The 6,079-nt window shown below is 42.2% G+C and overlaps 1 non-coding gene across 1 annotated transcript; it reads left to right on the forward strand.

The window, feature by feature from the left end:
• The first annotated feature begins 205 nt into the window (after window positions 1-205).
• LOC132439052 (U6atac minor spliceosomal RNA) lies at window positions 206-331 on the forward strand. The gene has a single exon (XR_009522284.1). It is a non-coding gene; the product is annotated as a U6atac minor spliceosomal RNA (small nuclear RNA).
• Window positions 332-6,079: the final 5,748 nt, after the last annotated feature.

A 6,079-nucleotide genomic window follows, 5' to 3' on the forward strand; every position in this document is an offset into this window, starting at 1 on the left:
AGGGAAATGACATTTGAAGCAAGGCCTGAAAGATGAGCAAGAGTCCCCACAGGAAGATACAGGGAAAGTGACTCCAGGCAACAGGAGTAGCATTTGGGGAGGATTAAAGCAAGAGAAAAGGACTGGCCTGATCTTGGGGCAGAGAGGAGGCCAATATGACAAGAGCAGGGACTGGCAAACTACTTCTGTAAAAAGCCAGATAACAGGGTTGTATGAAAGGAGAGAAGGTTAGCACTCCCCTTGACAAGGATGGAAGAGGCCCTGGGGCCTGACAACGTGCATACAGTTAAGGCATTGCTACCTACTTCATGGCATCTAACCACTGTTTTTATATGTATACGTATAGCTGATTCACTTTGTTATACAGGAGCAACTAACGCAACAATGTAAAGCAATTATACTCCAATAAAGATGTTAAAAAAAATACTGTGTTAGAAGAAAATGTTAGATGTATTTAGAGTTATGTAAAGCATATTGCATATTTAGTACATATCGGAATAAAATGGAGAAATTTTTTTAAAAGCCAGATAATAAATGTTCTAATCTTTATGGGCTGTGAAGCAGCCCTATCTCAACTACTCAACTCTGTAGTTGCAGAGCAAAAGCAGGCACAGAAAATACATACTGTAAATGAATGGGGTGGCTGTGTGCCAATAAAACTTTATTTGCAAGAACAGTCAGCAGGCTGAATTTGGCCTTAGTTTGCCAATTCTTGGACAAGAAAGTGAGGAGTAATGGTACTGGCACAAAAACAGAAAGATAGATCAATGGAACAGGATAGAAAGCCCAGAGATAAACCCACACACATATGGTCACCTTATCTTTGATAAAGGTGGCAGGAATGCACAGTGGAGAAAGGACAGCCTCTTCAATAAGTGGTGCTGGGAAAACTGGACAGCTACATGTGAAAGTATGAGATTAGATCACTCCCTAATACCATACACAAAAATAAGCTCAAAATGGATTAAAGACCTAAATGTAAGGCCAGAAACTATCAAACTCTTAGAGGAAAACATAGGCAGAACACTCTGACATAAATCACAGCAAGATCCTTTTTGACCCACTTCCTAGAGAAATGGAAAGAAAAACAAAAATAAACAAATGGGACCTAATGAAACTTCAAAGCTTTTGCACAGCAAAGGAAACCATAAACAAACAGGACCAAAAGACAACCCTCAGAATGGGAGAAAATATTTGCAAATGAAGCAACTGACAAAGGATTAATCTCCAAAATTTATAAGCAGCTCATGCAGCTCAATATCAAAAAAACAAAGAACCCAATCCAAAAATGGGCAGAAGACCTAAATAGACATTTCTCCAAAGAAGACATACAGACTGCCAACAAACACATGAAAGAATGCTCAACATCATTAATCATTAGAGAAATGCAAATCAAAACTACAATGAGATATCATCTCATACCGTCACAATGGCCATCATCAAAAAATCTAGAAACAGAAGATGGCGGAAGAGTAAGACTTGGAGATCACCTTCCTCCCCACAGATACACCAGAAATACATCTACGTGTGGAACAACAACTACGGAGCACCTACGGAACGCTGGCAGAAGACCTCAGACCTCCCAAAAGGCAAGGAACCCCCCACGTACCTGGTTAGGGCAAAAGAAAAAAACAGAGACAAAAGGATAGGGACGGGTCCTGCACCAGCGGGAAGGAGCTGTGAAGGAGGAAAAGTGTCCACACACTAGGAAGCCCCTTCACGGGTGGAGACTGCGGGTGGCGGAGTGGGGGAGCTTCGGAGATGTGGAGGAGAGCACAGCAACAGGGGTACGGAGGGCAAAGCGGAGAGATTCCAGTGCAGAGGATCAGGGCCGACCAGCACTCACAAGTCGAGAGGCTTGTCTGCTCCCCCGACGGGGCGGGCGGGGCTGGGAGCTGAGGCTCCGGCTTCTGTCGGATGGAGCGCCGGGAGAGGACTGAGGTTGGTGGCGTGAACACAGCCTGCAGGGCGTTAGTGCACCGCGGCTAGCCGGGAGGGAGTCCGGGGAAAGGTCTGGACCTGCCCAAGAGGCAAGAGACTTTTTCTTCCCTCTTTGTTTCCTGGTGCATGAGGAGAGGGGATTAAGAACGCTGCTTAAGAGAGCTCCAGAGACGGGCGCGAGCCGCAGCTGAAAGTGCGGACCCCAGAGACAGACATGAGATGCTAAGGCCACTGCTGCCACCACCAAGAAGCCTGTGTGCGAGCACAGGTCACTGTCCACACCCCCTTCCGGGGAGCCAGTGCAGCCCGCCACTGCCAGGGTCCTGGGATCCAGGGACAACTCCCCTGGGAGAACGCACAGCGCGCCTCAGGCTAGCAACGTCATGGCGGCCTCTGCCGCTGCAGGCCCGCCCCGCACTCCATGACCCTCCCTACCCCTGGCCTGAGTGAGCCAGAGCCTCCGAATCAGCGGCTCCTTTAACCCCGTCCTGTCTGAGCAAAGAACAGACGCCCTCCGGCAACCTACACGCACAGGCGGGGCCAAATCCAAAGCTGAGCTCCTGGGAGCTGTGAGAACAAAGAAGAGAAAGGGAAGTCTCTCCCAGCAGCCTCAGAAGCAGCGAATTAAAGCTCCACAATCAACTTGATGTACCCTGCATCTGTGGAATACATGAATAGACAACAAATCATCCCAAATTAAGGATCGGTGTGGATGAAAGGCTCTTGGTGCTGCAGCCAGGAGTTAGTGCTGTGCCTCTGAGGTGGGAGAGCCAACTTCAGGACACTGGTCCACAAGAGGCCTCCCAGCTGCACATAATATCAAACAGCGAAAATCTCCCAGAGATCTCCATCTCAACACCAGCACCCAGCTTCACTCAACGACCAGCAAGCTACAGTGCTGGACATCCTATGACAAACAACTAGCAAGACAGGAACACAACCCCACCCATTAGCAGAGAGGCTGCCCAAAATCATAATAAGTCTACAGACACCCCAAAACACACCACCAGATGTGGACCCACCCACCAGAAAGACAAGATCCAGCCTCATCCACCAGAACACAGGCACTAGTACCCTCCACCAGGAAGCCTACACAACCCACTGAACCAACCTTAGCCACTGGGGACAGACACCAAAAACAACAGGAACTATGAACCTGCAGCCTGCAAAAAGGAGACCCCAAACACAGTAAGATAAGCAAAATGAAAAGACAGAAAAACACACAGCAGATGAAGGAGCAAGATAAAAACCCACCAGACCTAACAAATGAAGAGGAAATAGGCAGTCTACCTAAAAAAGAATTCAGAATAATGATAGTAAAGATGATCCAAAATCTGGGAAATAGCATAGACAAAATGCAAGAATCAGTTAACAAGGACCTAGAAGAACTAAAGATGAAACAAACAATGATGAACAACACAATAAATGAAACGACAAATACTCTAGATGGGATCAATAGCAGAATAACTGAGGCAGAACGGATAAGTGACCTGGAAGATAAAATAGTGGAAATAACTACTGCAGAGCAGAATAAAGAAAAAAGAATGAAAAGAACTGAGGACAGTCTCAGAGACCTCTGGGACAACATTAAACACACCAACATTTGAATTACAGGGGTTCCAGAAGAAGAAGAGAAAAAGAAAGGGACTGAGAAAATCTTTGAACAGATTATAGTTGAAAACTTCCCTAATATGGGAAAGGAAATAGTTAATCAAGTCCAGGAAGCACACAGAGTCCCATACAGGATAAATCCAAGGAGAAATACACCAAGACACATATTATTCAAACTCAAAAATTAAATACAAAGAAAACATATTAAAAGCAGCAAGGGAAAAACAACAAATAACACACAAGGGAATCCCCATAAGGTTAACAGCTGATCTTTCAGCAGAAACTCTGCAAGCCAGAAAGGACTGGCATGACATATTGAACGTGTTGAAGAAGAAAAACCTGCAACCAAGATTACCCAGCAAGGATCTCATTCAGATTTGATGGAGAAATTAAAACCTTTACAGACAAGCAAAAGCTGAGAGAGTTCAGCACCACCAAACCAGCTCTACAACAACTGCTAAAGGAAATTCTCTAGGCAAGAAACATAAAAGAAGGAAAAGACCTACAATAACGAACCCAAAACAATTAAGAAAATGTGAATGGGAACACACATATTGATAATTACCTTAAATGTAAATGGACTAAATGCTCCCACCAAAAGACACAGATTGGCTGAATGGATACAAAAACAAGACGCATATATTTGCTGTCTACAAGAGACCCACTTCAGACCTAGAGACACATACAGACTGAAAGTAAGGGTATGGAAAAAGGTATTTCATGCAAATGGAAACCAAAAGAAAGCTGGAGTAGCAATTCTCATATCAGACAAAATAGACTTTAAAACAAAGACTATTAGAAGAGACAAAGAAGGACACTACATAATGATCAAGGGATCGATCCAAGAAGAATATATAACAATTGTAAATATTTATGCACCCAACATAGGAGCACCTCAATACATAAGGCAAATACTGACAGCCATAAAAGGGGAAATCAATAGTAACACATTCATAGTAGGGGACTTTAACACCCCACTTTCACCAATGGACAGATCATCCAAAATGAAAATAAATAAGGAAACACAAGCTTTAAATGATACATTAAACGAGATGGACTTAATTGATATTTATAGGACATTCCATCCAAAAACAACAGAATACACATTTTTCTCTAGTGCTCATGGAACATTCTCCAGGATAGATCATATCTTGGGTCACAAATCAAGCCTTGGTAAATTTAAGAAAATTGAAATTGTATCAAGTATCTTTTCCGACCACAACGCTATGAGACTAGATATCAATTACAGGAAAAGATCTGTAAAAAATACAAACACATGGAGGCAAAACAATACACTACTTAATAACGAAGTGATCACTGAAGAAATCAAAGAGGAAATTAAAAAATACCTAGAAACAGATGACAATGGAGACACGACGACCCAAAATCTATGGGATGCAGCAAAAGCAGTTCTAAGAGGAAAGTTTATAGCAATACAATCCTATCTTAAGAAACAGGAAACATCTCAAATAAACAACCTAACCTTGCACTTAAAGCAATTAGAGAAAGAAGAACAAAAAAACCCCAAAGTTAGCAGAAGGAAAAAAATCATTAAAATCAGATCAGAAATAAATGCAAAAGAAATGAAGGAAACGATAGCAAAGATCAATAAAACTAAAAGCTGGTTCTTTGAAAGGATAAACAAAATTGATAAACCATTAGCCAGACTCATCAAGAAAAAAAGGGAGAAGACTCAAATCAATAGAATTAGAAATGAAAAAGAAGAAGTAACAACTGACACTGCAGAAATACAAAAGATCTTGAGAGATTACTACAAGCAACTCTATGCCAATAAAATGGACAACCTGGAAGAAATGGACAAATTCTTAGATATGCACAACCTGCCAAGACTGAATCAGAAAGAAATTGAAAATATGAACAGACCAATCACAAGCACTGAAATGGAAACTGTGATTAAAAATCTTCCAACAAAAGCCCAGGACCAGATGGCTTCACAGGCGAATTCTATCAAACATTTAGAGAAGAGCTAACACCTATCCTTCTCAAACTCTTCCAAATTATAGCAGAGGGAGGAACACTCCCAAACTCATTCTATGAGGCCACCATCACCCTGATATCAAAACCAGACAAAGATGTCACAAAGAAAGAAAACTACAGACCAATAGCACTGATGAACATAGATGCAAAAATCCTCAACAAAATATTAGCAAACAGAATCCAACAGCACATTAAATGGATCATACACCATGATCAAGTGGGGTTTATTCCAGGAATGGGAGGATTCTTCAATATACGCAAATCAATCAGTGTGATATACCATATTAACAAATTGAAGGAGAAAAACCATATGATCATCTCAATAGATGCAGAGAAAGCTTTCGACAAAATTCAACACCCATTTATGATAAAAACCCTGCAGAAAGTAGGCACAGAGGGAACTTTCCTCAACATAATAAAGGCCATATATGACAAAACCACAGCCAACATCGTCCTCAATGGGGAAAAACTGAAAGCAATTCCACTAAGATCAGGAATAAGACAAGGTTGCCCACTCTCACCACTCTTA

This window comes from Delphinus delphis, chromosome 15, assembly GCF_949987515.2.
Source record: "Delphinus delphis chromosome 15, mDelDel1.2, whole genome shotgun sequence".
Lineage (NCBI taxonomy): Eukaryota > Metazoa > Chordata > Mammalia > Artiodactyla > Delphinidae > Delphinus > Delphinus delphis.